The following is a 16,181-nucleotide window of genomic DNA, read 5'->3' on the forward strand; positions in this document are numbered from 1 at the left end:
GCAATAGGGTTCCCAAAGACACCAAACGATACTGCATAATTGTTCGGGCCTATTAAACTTAGCAGAATTCCTTTCAGTCGGGCATCAGCGAGTCCATCCGGAAAGAAATCCGAACTCGCTTCTTGGAAGTAATGAAGGGCACCGTCGATGTAGTCAGGTCGCAAGGGAGCCACTCTGCACTGCGCCGGTGCATTCGAAACCTATTGTGCCAGATCAGGTAACGGGTGCCGCCCAAAAAAAAACACGAAGGGCTACTGCAGAAAGCAGGTCTACCGCCGGCAATACGCGCGTTGTGCGGAGAATTCATACAGCAGCTCTGTATTTGCTGCAGAGTAATATATGGGCAAACTGGCATAAGTAGTGGAACGTCTAGGGGGGACGATTAGAGAACCGATGTCTTTGTACTCGAACTCGCGGGATAGGCTTACATGAAGCTGGTGCGTCGTTTGAAGTCGAGGATGCCATGAATTCGGCCGAAGACTTAGTGTATAGGCTGTTGTTCCTGTAGAAGCAGAAACAACGGATTCCACCTACTCTTAGCGATATGCGCTTTTAGTTCAGATGCTCTCATGGAGCTGTAACGGGAGTAACAACTAGCCGATGGGGTGGATGACTATATCCTCCAATAATAATAAAGTAGGGCTGTGATGTGCTCACCGTGAATGGACGGTGACAAAAGTGGTTAGTGGAGAGGCATATTATTCGCAGGGGGCGATACAAATATGCGAAAAAGTCGGGCTATACGTGGATGTTGAGAAAAGCGACAGGTACCAGTCGCCCCTTTTCAGATCACGTAGGTCTGCCGGTATTGGAAAAGAAGAGGTAATATTTTACATGTGCGCAGGTCTGCAGGTCGCTGTTGAGGTGTGTCCTGCCTCGAGAGAAGGTGTGAGCCTGTAAATGACAGAATTTAACCTTTAATCCGGCAAAACAGGATGATGCAATTAGGTATCATGGAAGCGAGCGACAACCCCAGGAGCAACCAGTAAACAGTAAACCGTGAAGGACGTTTACCTGTTGGCATGCGTCGAACGTATATTGTCGCCATTTTAACAGTTTTGTCACAAGCGTTTGGGGTCTGCAACACTGCTCAGCAACTATGTTAATAACGTGAACCAGGCTGCTTTCAGATTCTTCGTATACTTATGATTCGCCTTTTTTAAGATACTTGGCATATTTGATGATCAATTGAGCCTAATTTCATACGCACGTAAACTATTAGAGATTATTTGAAGACGTCAAATCTTATCCTAGACATTGCGAACTCCAAATTTTGTTCCCGCAACCTAAACTATCCACGTCAAATGAAGCCTTTCATGAACATCCCTAAGCCGACGACAATCAAGGAGCCGTGACAATCAAGGAGCCGTGAAGTTTCCTGGGCAGATCGGAATGTTATTGCCGCTTCATAAAAAAATACGCCGAAATCACTGTTCCATTGACCATTGCCTTAAAAAAAAGAACTGGAAAGTTTGTGTTGAACAACGAAGCCGTAAATGCAGTGGAGAAATTAAAGAGGGAAATTAGTACAGTTCCGGTGTTGACTCATGTTGTTTTCAGAAGGCATTCTACTTTGAAGTAGGAGCCGTACTGTTCTAGCTAGATAACGAGCAAAGTAGGAGCCGTACTGTTCTAGCTGGATGTCAAACAACAAGAAAGGCCAATCGCATTCTTTTCTGCGAAACTAAACGAGCACCAAATAAATTACCCGGCCAAAAAGAAGGAGTCTAGCTGCAAACTTGACATCCAGAGATCCCTACTTTACGTCAAAATAATGCCGTTCTCGTTTATCATAAACCACGCTAGGAGAAAGGGCAAAATAGGCTTCGAGAACGTTGTCGCTGATACGTTATCCAGGCGAGTGGAAGAGGTAGAGGTGACGCCGCTGGATTTACTGAAATTCGGTCAAGCGTTTGAGACCGCTGGTTATCGAGAACTGGTATACAAAGTCATGAGTCAACATTATAAGTTGCCAGACTTGAAGGTGCAAAGGACGAGGTGGAAGGCACGAGTTGGAAACTGCGACACCTACAACAAGATGAAAGCCAAGAATTACAGAATCCATGTTGGGTTAGGCCAAGAGGTACTAAATGATCGTCCCTCACAGAATACTTATATTGGTTTCACGGAGAAGTATCACTTTGATCACTTTGCAGGCAGCAAGTTCACTTTCACAAAAGTCGATGAGAGAAGCTATAGCAGCAGAAGTCGTTAATTTCCTGGTGCACGAGGTATTTTTTAAGCTCAAGAGTGTAGGTAAGAAGAAAGAGCGCTTGTGATTGCACGCCCTATTTGCTCCAAAATCGTAGAAGGGGAAAAAGAAAACAGTCTAATAATATTTGTAATTTTCAATTATTGAAGAAATGTTTTTTTTTTTTAATTCTAACCATAGTTATTTTTATAGGTTCCAGCTGTGTATGTTTTTAATTTCTTTAGTTTGTATTTCCTGTAGTGTTGTGTATGCCGGTCGCAACAACTATTTCGCGTCGTAGAGTCAATTGCACGAAACACATGCGATAAAAGCAATTCCGTAACATTTTTGTTTTTTTCTGACTAACTTGCCACTCAATATTGATGGGCTACAAGGGGCCAGTTAAATTTGTGCACTTCTTTGAAGAAATTTTAATAATCAAAATATTTAATTTTCGGACTTAAATGAGGTAGGGAATTCCGTAGAGGTCCATGCACTAAAAGGGAATCCGCTTGACCAAAGTAAATAATTGGTTTAACTTGAGCAGCAATTGTTTTTATTCAAGAACAATAAGTGAAAAAACAACAAACAAATGTAAGATTATTGGAAGAGTTAATAATAATACTTATTATTTTTCATTGATTTATTAACATTGCATTGATTTATTAACTTACAATGCTGAGATACATATTTTTGATATTTGGCACATTGAGCACCAGGTTACCTTGAACTCTGAAAAAGGGTATAATTATATTTGTGCAAATGTATATAGCAGGCAGAAAAAAGCATCTTCCAGCCCATAAACTATAAATATTCTTGATCAGCATCAATACCCGAGTCGATGTAGCCATGTCCGTCCGTATGTATGAACGCAAGGATCTCAATACCTCCAATTGAAATATTGAACGTAGGTTGTTCGTTTTTGATAATAGACAACTTGTCCCGTTTCCAAGCAATCGATAAAAATCGATATCGAAATCCTGTTTTTTGGGCAATTTCGGCAAATAATATGAGCTAGGCTCACCAAATTTCTCACGTAGCTTCTTGAATAGTATATAGATATCAAGTATCTTTCATTTTGTAGCTATCGTCATCCCGGCCACCAGCGCGTAGCTATGAATTAAATAAATAAATCAATTTGAACTACCCACCAATTTAAGCCTTAATTTTTAAGCAATTGTCTTTTTGAGAATTGAAAAATTTATTGGTAAAATTGTCATCAAGATCGGTTAAGAAATACAGAACTTATTAAAGATAATATGTGCTTATATTGCCATGTGTTTTGCGGCAGCTATCGCAAATTGAAAACATTTCTGTATTTATGTGCACACAAATTCACGCGCGTCTGCATTGAATTCTACCAACAGCCTTGCAATCGTTAGTATTGTTTTCTGTGCTGTGTGTATATGTTGCTAATTTTAATTTATTTATTTTTTTCATAACCAATTAATTGTTGGTTTGGCTGTTGAGTAGAGGCGGTGGCAAGTAGTGTAGTGTGTTAAGAGATCGAGTCCTAAGCTAACATTTTTTTTTTTAATATATTTTTATTACTGTTAAAGCAAGCGAACTCGTAGCGCGTGATGTTGGTAAAAGAGAGTTTAGGGTACCCCCTAGTCGGGATCTCCCGACTAGAGCCTCTTACTTTTTTTAATTGATGCTTTAAATTTATAAGTGTTTGAAATAAATTTAAACATCCGGGATAATTTATTATGAAATTTAATATTCTTAGCTGGCGTTTATTTGGTAAGTTGATTGGTAAATGGGGGGGGGGGGCTGTTATTTGTGTTGTATTATTTTTAGGATAAATGAAAATGGATTCTGTTGCGGAGGAGTGGTGGAGCGGAGAAATGTGCGAGACAATTTTACCGGGCTTACCAACACGCAGAAGGCCAAATTCGGATCAGGAAATGCTAGTGTAATAATAATGGCATACAAGTTAACACCGAAAGAACCGGCAAAGAGCACGCTGCCGGAGCGTGCGTGGAGTCAGTGATTTTACTTATTTTTTGCTAAAAAATAGAAAAAGTTAAAATTAGAGAGAAGGAGTGAATTCAATATTTAGTTATAAAAGTATTATGCTATAATACCTGAACCCGAACATATTTTTACATAAGTACTAGGGAAAAATTAAAAAACTCCGCAGACACTGCACGATCTGTACAGTTGGGCTGCAGCAAATAATATATTATCAGGTTTTACTTAATTTTTGCTAAATCATAGAAAAAGTTAAAATTAGAGAGAGCAGTGAATTCAATATTTAGTTATAAAAACAGGTTGCTATAATATCTGAACCCGAACATTTTTTTACATATAAGAGAAAAATTAAAAAACTCCGGCAGACACTGTCATACAAATATTTTGCATTTTAGCTATATCTAAGTCTAGCGAAATGGGTTTTTAACCGTACAACATATAGATGGGACAGCTAGAAGAAAATTTGGAAGCCATCCACTTATTAGTTCTGGTCCAAAGTCGAGTTCGTGTCCGAGATTCGCTCACTTGCTCGCTTTTCTTTATTTCGCTCCCACTACAGGAAACTGCTTTGGCTTACTTTCAGTGCTCTCAATGCTCTCTCATTAATGTCTAGGGATGCTTTGAATGTATCTATGTGTATTTGTCCACACAAGCAACAATGCGCACAAATAGAATTTTTCTTAAATTTCGGATGCATTTCTTCTCTGTTGAAGGGACTAGTAATATAAAATAATGTTGCTTCAGGAATAACCGTAATTCTGCCACAAAATTATACAGGTTATTAATCTTTGGTTTTTGAGGTTAGCGGTTCCTTATTAGGAGATCTGTTCTGTACATCATTTTAAAGAACGTTTATATTTAATTTTTCCAACGCACTTACTCCCTGCTATGCATTTGACGGACTTGATATTCCTTTTTGCGTGGATCCAACAATGTTGCCAGCTGTGAAACTGATCTGCTCATGTAGAGTTTGTTTTGCACTCTACTTTACAAAAACAGAGCATATGTCGGTCACAATAGTTTTCAAATTTGTTTCAGCTGTTTGAATCTAATAATCAAACCCAATATTTTAATAATAATTTCTGATACCGTCACTGTTTAGCTGCAAATGTGTATGCGGTTGCTACTTCGAATGGTGATAATATGGTGCACAGATATTCAAATATACTGAATTGCTACTCTTGTTAGTAGATCTCGTTAGAGCATATGGTAAACGCTGTTTTTTTTTTTTTCATGTTTTGTATTATTTTAATTATTATTTCATGGAACGCTTTTGGAAAAATTAAATTTAAAGTATGTGAAAAACAAGCACGATTTTTTTTGATAATAGATTCCATACGCATGCCGGTTTAAGCTTGTATTGCGACACAACGTCCAGCAGTCCAAGTTATTGCAAAATATTGCAATGCTTTCTAATTTCAAGCCCATTTCATCAGACATATTCTTTATGTTGCAGAGTTGTACGGCTGGGCAAGGCTTTGGATCCGCACGGTGTCGCTACCCTGTAGTAAGTTGAACATACGCATTCACTCCTCGTGTGGACAGACCTGTCGGAAAAGCGGCGTATATCCAGCGGCGTATATCGCCTTCGGCGCTCGGTGGATATCGCGGCCGTTACCTGCCTGAGATCGTATAAACACACGCACACACAAAAGCCCTGATTGTTCTCACAGGCGACTGGACGAGGCCTCGTACCACTACATACCACACTTTAGGTTAGGAACGCCACGGTGCCCGAGATTATTGTTAATAGTTAATAAAAAGAATTACCGGGCTTCATTATTAACATTTCCTTTAATCACTTTTCACTCTCTATAGCTATTATGCTCTACTACCCTACTCTTCTTCCCTATGTCTAGACCCTGCCGCACTGTCTGGAGCCCTAGCGCTCCGTTGCCCTCTTAGGGTTACGTCTGTCCATTTGCCTTCCTTGACACGCATCTACTCACCCTGATATTCACTCCAAAAGTGCCGGCGCGTTCGCTGTCGAGCCATGCGCTTGCCTCGGCCGCTCAACTTCGCTGCAAGCTTTCGCAACTTCGTCTCGGAGCTTTCGCTCTTCGCCGCGGAGGTGAAGTTGCGCTCTAGAGGGCGGTTTTAAGTAAACGATCAGCGAGGCACGGTTGCAGCGGCGGTTGGCGGTTAAAATCAAACTTAAGCCATGAGGGCTTCTTGCGCTTAACCAACTTAAATAATTCGGTACCTTGCCTTAGCTATTCTTATTGCTAAAACAAATAACAATGCTTTTAAACATGATATGTATGAATATGATATGTAGAGTGGCTGCCTTAGTAGTGAGTAGTAGTGAGGCGGCTACCCTCCTAACTTCGTCGAAGATACGGTCATATTCCGTCGTCGTTCATGGCAACGACTTCTGGGTCCCTTTCTTAACTGAGAATATTCGTTAACAATTCCGTTACTTATACTATTCCCTGCCCTACCAGTGCAGCTGACAATTTACAAAGTCGGGTTTCTCTTAATTCTTCTTCAACATCCATCGGGTACGGTCCTTTTCCGTCGCCGGTCATTTGTTGGTAGAAAGGCTTGAGCTGCGAAATATTCGCCTGGCTTCACGAGACGCACAATGTTAGGCGAAACAAACTTGAAAACCCGATAGGGGCCATCGAAGTTGGGTGCCAATTTAGCGGCGAATCCCTCAGCGGCGTTGGACTGTTGGTGCTGCCGTAACAGGACCATCGAGTCCAACGAAGGTCGCCACTCTCGTTTGCGCAAGTTGTAGTGCCTGCCTTGGTCCGTTGAAGCGCGCTGTGGACGATATAAAAAATTTTCCTCAACCTATCCGCCTTTTTCCTGGGGTCGACCGCACTGTCCTGCCGTGGGAGCATCATGGCATTCCTGCAATACCCTCTGCCATTGTCCACTGGCTGAACATAGTTTTCAGAGAATGTAGTCCTCCATTTGCAGGGGGGCTTAGCCACCACTGCTTGCTGACAGGTCTCTAGAGGATGCCTTGATAGTGCATCAGCCACGACGTTGAGTGGACATCGAACTGGAATTGTTCCAGTTCCAGTGCCCACCGCGCAATCCTTCCCGAAGGGCTCTCAATCGGGTTGAGCCACTTGAGTGCCAGATGTTCCGTTATCACGTCGGAACGGTACCCCTCTATATAATAACGAAACTTCCTGATCGACCACACGATCGCCAGGCACTCCTTCTCGCTGGCGGAATAGTTCACATCAGGTTTCCACAACTTCCAACTCGCGTATGTTATCACCCGCTCCTCTCCCTCTATCGCCTGCGTCAGCATTGCGCCATACTCACTCGCGTCAGTCTGCAAGACGAATTTGGCGGAAAAGTCCGGACTAGCCAAAACAGGGGTAGTCGTCAAGCTATCCTTCAATAGACGCAATGCCTCCTCCTGTTCGTCACCGCATGACCATTTCGGCCCCTTCTTTAGAAGCGCCGTTTGCGGCTCGACCTGAGTCGCGAAGTTGGGAACAAAAGGCCTGTACCATGAAGTCATCCCGAGATAATGCCGCAACTCCTTACAATTAGTCGGGGCCCTAAGATTACGTATCGCCTCCACCTTCTCCAGATCGGTATGTATCCCTTCCCCGCAAATGACGTCCCAGATAGAGCAACCTTTCCCTGAAGAAGCTGCATTTATTCCTATTCAGCCTGAGATTGGCCGCCCTTAACCGGCGGAATACCTCCTTCAAATTCTTCATATGTTGCTCTTTCGTTGCTCCTATCACCATTATATCGTCTAGGTAGGTGGACGCATGAGGCTCCATCTCCGGCCCTACTACCGTGACAAATGCTCGCTGGAAGGTTGCACACGCTGAGTTTAGTCCAAATGGCATCACCCGCCATTGGTAGAAACCCCTCCTGGGCACCGTGAATGCCGTGCATTCCCTACTATCGGCTGCCATTAGCCGCGCTTTAAATCTTGGGTAGTGATGAAGCGTGACGCAACCGCTCAAAGATCTGGTCGATCCCGGGGAACGAGTAAGCGCCCGGAATAGAGTGCGCATTGACTTGCCGGAAGTCAATGCACATGCCCCACACGCCAATCTTTGACTTGACTAAAACGACTGGGGCGCTGTGCGGTCTATGTGACGGCTCGATGGCTTCTGCCTGGATCAGCTCATCCACCTGCTCGTCGATCACTCTCTGCATGGCCGCGCTCCTCGGGTAGCGCCTTTGCTACAATGGCCTGTCATCCTTCAACCGAATCTTTTGCTCCATTTGACCGAGACCCCCTGTAGACCCACAGGGCGTGCCAGTTCCATATTCAGGAACTCCCTAAGTTCCGGATTCAGATCCGCTGGACACTCTGAGCACTCCCATAGAGCAGATGGGGTTCACCCTGCGTCACATCTCCTCAGCGGACCACTCCGTCCTCAGATGGGGCTCAAGGACTCGAGAGTGGCCTACACTACTCCACTCTGGCAGCTGCTCCCGATCTCCTGCGTCCGGGTAGATCCTATCCATTGCTCCTACTTCCTCCGTTTCGACTCACGTTTTCGCCGTGTCCTCCATGATCAGCGTAGATTTGTTGCTGCAGCTCTACGCGTCGCGTTTTGGGCTCATCGTGCGCTCGCTCTGATTCTAAGTGAGGCCGAACAGGCACTCCTTTTCCCTGAGGTCCTTCTTTCAGTTTCTTCTTCTCCTCCTTCTCCATTCTGTTGCCGAGCAGGTGCTCCCTTTCCCTGACCTGCGAGGCCTTCCTTCAGTTCGTTCTCTTGCTATCCATTCGGTTGCCGAGCAGGTGTTTCCTTTTCCTGACGTGGGAGGCCTTCTTTCGGGTTCTTCTTCATGTCGGGCCCCGCGACCTGAGCCACCACCGTCTCCAGCACCAGTTCTGCATAGCCGCAACGCCGTGTGGTGCCCATTGCACGCAAGAAATCCATCCCTAAGATGAAGTGGTCTAGTATAGAGGGCATGATGAGCATCGACATGCTGATCGCTTTCCCGCTAGGCCGACGATTAACCACAATGCCTTCCCTTTTTCCAGCGTGGATCCGTCTGCCACCTTCAGTGGGTACCCTTTTACCGGGTCACGTGTATGTCGGCGTCGACCAGATCCTGGCCTGGGCGACGCCGTTACCCGTCTCCCGCCTTCGCGCGGTGGCAACAATTCTGGCTACTCCTGCCCCGGTTCCCACATAACCAACAGATCACGATACGCGCGTTGGGACACTCTCTGGCGAAATGCCCCTATTGTGCACACCCGTGACATACCCGTCAGGGATCGAACCCGGCTGCGGACTCTTGGTTCATCATTCGATAGGCGACCTCCGCATGCTTGCCATTCGTACCCGCCGCTCGAAGCCCGCTGGGCAGACACCGAAACGGGTTGAGGTGTCCGCCAATGGGCTGTACTGTCCTCCCCAGCTCTGCGCTACCTGGACTCATGGCGACCAGATTCACTAAATCGTGTCCCGAGTGCTCGGTCTTCTGCCTCATGAACATACAGCTTGCTTTGAGGCTTTAGTAGCCAATCGAGCTTTTGAAGCCTTCTCAGGCATTTTGCTGTCATTGCTGCGATGTGGGCCCCCATATGAGCCTTCGGTCAAAGTGGACGCCCGATTAGCAGAATGAGCTGGTGTGCATGTATGTATGCCTCCGGTACATGGTTGACTTCCCGGTCAACCTGCTCGGTGAGTGAGACTTTCTGAAGCCTAACTGATTGTCCGGGACCAGGAGCTCCACAAGTCGACTTAGCAGAAGTCGTTCAAAGTCCTTGGAAAGCGTCGGCAGCCGGCTTATAGGACGGTAAGATTCCAGCCTTGTTAGCGGCTTACCGGGTTTGGCGATCATGATAATTTTCGCACGTTTCCATTGCTTTGGAAAGTAATTAAGCCTGAGCATGGAGTTGAAAATTATTGAGAGCGCCATTATGCTTTTTCGTGGGAGTGCCTTGGCTGCTCTATTGTCAATTTCGTCGCTGTGTCCCGATTTCCGCAGGGGATATGCTCCTTATTGGGAGAGCCATCTGCAGTGGAGCTGGTGGTAAGCCGCTAACAAGGCTGGAATCTTACCGCCCTATAAGCCGGCTGCCGACGCTTTCCAAGGACTTTGAACGACTTCTGCTAAGTCGAGTAATTCAGCCACTTTACGGAGCTGTGAAACATCTGCGAGATGAAAGGGCATGAAGGTCGCCTCCAGGTGGCCGGCAAACGAAGTGGCCTCCTCCTCGTCCGATCGAAGCCAGAGGCTAAAGTGATCCATGATCGGTGAGACAAAAATAGTTTGCCTTTTATTGCATCTAGTGAGCTTCCACACTGAGAAGCTGCTGTTGCCGTCATGCCCAGCTGTTTCCAGGAAGCTGTCTAGGTTGTCCCTTCGAGACCTAGCCAGTAGTCGACGGAGCCGGTTGGACTCGCTGACTATTTGGGCAGAGGGATATCCATTGCGGATGTACAGCCTTCTCAGGCGCTTTGCCGGTAAGCTTCTGGGTTTAGTAGGGAGCTTCTAAGGGTGTGAGTGCTAGTGGCTATGACTTCGATGCCTTCTGTTTCAATTACAGAGAAGAGCGTTTTCCCTCTGGGGCTCTTCCGGTAGTTTCCTCACCAGCGATATTTGGCGTTCAAGTCTCCCCCTATCAAAAATTTCGGGCCGAGCTGGTCGAAGAGGGCTTGAAAGTGCGTTTCAGTCACTTCAGTTCTGAAGCGAGGTTGAAGTCGCCTCTGCCGGGTCCGAGTCGGATAATAGCGGCTTGCATATGGCAGTGGCAGGACGACTCATGTGGATGGTGGAACAAGGACGACCTGATCGGTATTGCTGCTCTACCATGTTGGCTGTTGTCTGAGTGATTGGCGGTGTTGAGAGCGTAGCCTGGCACCCTGAGGGTGATACAAGAGCAGAAGTGAGTCTCCTTGAGCAGAAACACATCGATGTGGTGGAGTTCTATGAAGGCTGAGGTCTCGTTCGCTTTCCAAGAAACTCCGTTGGCGTTCCACAGTGCTACTCTAAGAAAGGTCATTTTTGGCACTGTTATTTTTTGCGCTAGCATTTATTAGCGCTTGCGTTAGGGTCTCTACGAGAGACACCATTCCATCCAATCTTGCGAACAGTTGATCCAACCTGAGCTCGAGGGCTGAGTTGGGACTGCTGTCAGCAACTGGGTGGGATCGATTGCGAATGCCGCTTGTATTTCGTCTGCGCGACGCGAAGAGAGCTCTGTGCGCGTCGGGCTGGCTACCGCGCAGAGCGCTGGCAAAGGATTGCGGACCGGGAACGAAGCTGAGGGCATGAGGCGCTGCTTTGGGGGCGGTGTTCGCTGGAGTGGGTTGCGTCTCTGCCATTTGCCTTGTGCTGTTTTTTTTGCTGGAATGCGTACTGCAGGTCCTTCTTGCAGCCTTTAAAGTTTGCTGCGTGTGATTTCCCACAGTGGTAGGAACACCTATCCTCATCCTTGCCGAGTTTGCACTCGCTTGTTGAATGATTGTCCCCACATTATTGCACACATACTGTCTCGAGCAGTAGGACTTGGTGTACCCGTACTCTTGGCATCTGTTGCATTGGACTGAACCCGACGTCTTGCGAGGTTTCTCCCACGAAACTTTGTGTCTGCATAATAGATTTATGCGCTTGATTGAGTTGTTGTTGTCTGCCTTCCTCAGACACTTCTACGCGGGGTGTATATGCGGACAAAGTGGTGCCCTTTGTCTTCCAATTGCGCTATTATATCTTCGTACGGGATCTCGTGGTGGATGTCAGTGCCTTGCCACCGCTCGGTAATCGTCCGAGTTGCGGCATTAGATGATGCAGTCGCTAGAGTTGACCTCTCTCACGGTGTAGGTGTTCGCGCATAAGATGCTGTCCAGTTCCTTGCTGAACGTGGCGAAGCTGACGATAGCACAGCTTTTATGGGCACCTTAGAGGAAGGGCGCTTATTAAGGAGCGCCGTCTGGGTGGGTTGCACGTGCGTGGCAAGCTTCTGATTTGTCGTTTGTTGCCTGCTGGCGGGGTGGATGGTGTTCGCATTTCTTGGGAACCAACGAACTTTATTGGTTCCGCTGATTCCACAAATTATTGGCATGTGCGGTAAATATGCCAATTTAGCGATCACACGGTTGGCTGTCCCATGAGCGCGTTGACCTGCTATGCAGCTAAAGTTGCATACGCGACACCTTGCTTCAGCTTTTTCCAGCACGTTGAATGGCCACGTGCGGGAACCAAATGTTGGCAAGCTGGATATCAAAGGCGTTGTTATTTTTGATATCTTAGGTATTAACTTATATGGCGCAACATATGCGTTATATCGTTTATAACAAGTGAAGCAGCGAATGTCATACAAAAGTTAATCTGATATTTAGAAATGACGGTCTGACCCCTTTTCGCTGTAAATAGTTTACCTTAAGGCGATCGAAGCATAGGGGTTTCTTTTGCATTCTGCCCGCCTTTGGAGAAGGCTGACTCAACAAAGGAATTTTCTAAGTATTTCTATCCCATGTGAATTTTAATAGCAGTGATAAGCATGAAAATAAACACGCTAGCTCAAGGCAGGGAATATATTACAGCTTATTATAAAGATTTTTACGGAACTCTCTCATTAATTCTAAAAAGATTATAAGGGGGAAGCATTAATCCTAGAAAGATTATAAGGAGACAGCATTGCCTGCAATGACCAATTGTTATATAAATAAGACATACACATTCATAAGAGGATTAAATGGCAAATTGCCAAGTCTGTTAAGCTTTAAAAGGCCGCCAAGCTTACCAAAACCTTGAACATCTGCCATATGTTGGACAACCTAAACTATAGGGCGAATCAGGCTCACACTATGCATAACACCTTGCCGCATAACAAAAGATATTCCAACTCATTACCGCCAAGGCGTCAACTATTTTCCCTGTGCTCCTTAGATACGGCAAATCACTATGATCATTATGAAAAGGTTGGGTCTGCAACAACATTATTACTGTTTGCGGCGAAAAAAAAAAATTTGCGGCGAAAGTTCGTCTGTTAATGAAGGCGTATATTCTGAATGGAAGGAAAAGTTGAGTGATCTGCTAAAGATTACGAACCTAAGGATATATTTAATGCAGATTAAACTGGGTTGTTCTCTAAGTGTTTGCCAGATCGAACCTATTGCTTTAAAAATTAAATATGTTATGGAGGTAAGCACTCTAAAGAACGAGTAAACATGGATGGCACCGAAAAACTTAAGCCCCTGCTAATCGGAAAGTCAGCAAAATCTAGGTGCTTTAAAAACATTTGTAGCTTTCCAGTGCATTATCGACACAATAAGAAGGCGTGGATGACAACAACAATATTTAACGAATGGCTTCAAATGTTAAATGATACCATGGCAGCTAATAATCGAATGATATTGTTATTCATAGATATGTAATTGTACGGCGCATAATGGCTACCCTCATCTTAGCCACGTAAAAATTGAGTTTTTGCCACCTAACACCACATCCAAGCTGAAGCCCCTTGACATGGGTATTATAAAAGATTTTAAATCATTATACCGCAAGGAAATGGTTATTAATCTGGTTAATAGTATCGATGAAAATAAAGTTTTAATTGTACAATATTAACAGCTATACAAAATGCTTATAAAGCTTGGAAAAATATTAGTATTTTGTGGATTCAAAACCTCTTCCGTGCTTGCGGTTTCAGTAAAATATTAAACGATGATTTATTAGAAGATAGTCAATTAAACATAGATTATCTTTATTCAAATATTTCTGAGAACTCTGAAAATGCCGGTTCTGTATTTGCTGTATCCGGTATGTTGACAGATAACGACATTTTGGAAGAAATTTCGCATATCAATAATGAAAGTGACGAGGATGATGATGACGCCGAAGGAGATGAAATTTTAACCAACATACTAGCCAGAGCGTTAATTCCTCAATTAAAACTTTTTTTTTTCAACACATGATGTTCATGATAGTGTCTTTGACAACCTAATAAGTTTAGAGAACGAAATAGAAAAAAGAAGAGAAAAAAACATCAAGCAATCGAAAATTACAGACATTTTTGAAGCTTGATTTTTTTATTATAATTTTATGTTTCTGTTTAATTTTTCTTCAATTTGTAAAACTTAATAACGAATGTACTTACATTATTTGAAAAATTCCAATAAAGTTAAATATGTATACATTATGTGAAATATAAAAGCCCCGTTTATTCGAAGTTTTATTTTTTGAGCCTCGGTAAATGGAAATCTCGATAAATCGAATTCCTGTGTAAACCGTAAAAAATGTAAAAAATTTCGAATTATCGGGATTCGACTGTATATTATATGATGAAAAGGCTACCTAAGCAATTAAGAGTCGACTGGGAATATTTTTTATCGTCGTCGCCAGATTTACAGATTTAAAAGCTTCATCTATTACTAAACGACTGAATATATGCATAGTCTACGGCAAAACAAAAAAATCCCATTGGAAAATGTAATATATTCAAGGATATGTTGCATCGCGTGAAGCAATTGTATTGAAATATCTGTTATGTTTTAAATGTCTTAATCTGCATGAGGCATTTCGCGAAAATCTGCGGAGCGTCATCATACTATGATCCACCTGGATAGAACGCGAGGTCCCATTAATGTGCCCAGAAACGGCGCCCAAAAAGGCCGGATACAAATTCTAAGCAAGAATCTACAAATTTAATCAACGGAGAGGATAAAGCCCTACATTTCAAGATTCCAGCCCAAAAACTACGAATAACTAGGAGAAAGGTGTATATGAAATAGAAGCGACGACAGGAATTTAGTTGACATAAGGATCCCTATTTGAGTATGTCCTGTTCAAGTTATGTCTTCAAAGTAGCACATCTAAAAGGAGGAGTATCAATGCTTAACTGTTATGTTAGAAACTAATTTCGCTCCCTCTTTGGGCCTGCGAGCCATGCAACAGTTAGCTATGGGAGAACAAGAGATGCGGTGAAACATCAGATGTATGCGATGACATATTTTCTGGAATATATAGAAATTATATGAATATTAGCATCAGCATAAATCATGGTCAGCGCAATAAAATTAGCGAAATTAGTTTCTTCAGCAGCAAAAACCCCTGCAGTGAATAATAACATACGTGGCAAGTCAACGTGAAACGGGAAACGCTGAAATAAAGGTGTTGCGTATGCAGCTTGGGTGCATAAGGGGTCAACGCGTTATCTGGCCATCTACCGTGTAATCGCAAATTCTGCAAAACGATTGGACAAGAACATAATTGTGGAAATAGCATAAATTGATTTACAAGAAATGCGATCCCCTGCGAAATGCACCAATCCTGAATTCCCGCAGATGCAACAACACCAAGCAGGCGACGTCCACGTCAACAGTGACGTTTCCACATTGTATAGAGGCTTCATTAAGTTCTTTAACATTAAGTTCAGTTTGTATTTGCAACTCATTGTAAGCACATAGTGCTGGTAAATAATTCAACAAAATATTGTTTTATGATATCAACAACAACAAATTAGCGCCCGGGCAGGGACCCGCGAAATAAATACAAACAAAAAGGAGGATCATAAGAAGTCTGTATGAGTAAGGCCAATAAGACTAAAGTCTTCCCTGGACTAACATCACCCCTAATAGGCTACTAAGTATGGTGCAAAAAGGTAGTCTAAGCCAGACCGTGAATTCAAAATTAAAAGTTCACATTGTGATTATACACAGAATAAATCACATAGAGAATACAAATTAAACACACAGTGAATATAAACACAATTTTTATATATTTACATAAAAATAAGTCATACAACTTACTCTAGTGGAGAATTGATAGCTCCATTAATTAAACCCACATTTAACAAAAGCTCGAAAAAAAAGAATTAAAAAAAACGGCTAAAAACATTAACAAGATAATCAACCCTCCAAGAAGACATCCGAATATGCACTTTAGGATAGTAATATAAGTCATTGTTATCATATGTTATTTTTAAAATCGCAAACTTTAACAGAATAAATAAACCATTAACTAAAATAAAACGTAAACAAATACCACTTATATGAACGCGGAAGGTTGATTGATTATCTATAAACAATGTCACTAAGTAATGCGCCCTCTGGTTTCTCGCCGCTTACTC

At 43.5% G+C, this 16,181-nt stretch overlaps 1 protein-coding gene and 1 long non-coding RNA gene across 2 annotated transcripts in view; both read left to right on the plus strand.

Annotated features, from left to right (window-relative positions):
* The window catches only part of CycD (cyclin D), a gene marked incomplete at its 3' end in the record, with an annotated part of 62,473 nt that overhangs the window by 12,871 nt on the left and 33,421 nt on the right, over nt 1–16,181 (plus strand). The window lies entirely within an intron of this gene.
* The window catches only part of LOC135439632 (uncharacterized), a 32,893-nt gene continuing 19,434 nt past the window's right edge, over nt 2,723–16,181 (plus strand). Inside the window, exon 1 of the long non-coding RNA XR_010438138.1 lies at nt 2,723–2,785. This is a non-coding gene — a long non-coding RNA (uncharacterized LOC135439632). The remainder of the gene's footprint in view (nt 2,786–16,181) is intronic.

This window comes from Drosophila montana, unplaced genomic scaffold (assembly GCF_035044405.1).
Source record: "Drosophila montana isolate Dmon_TW-CO22-7 unplaced genomic scaffold, ASM3504440v1 contig_1555_1, whole genome shotgun sequence".
Lineage (NCBI taxonomy): Eukaryota > Metazoa > Arthropoda > Insecta > Diptera > Drosophilidae > Drosophila > Drosophila montana.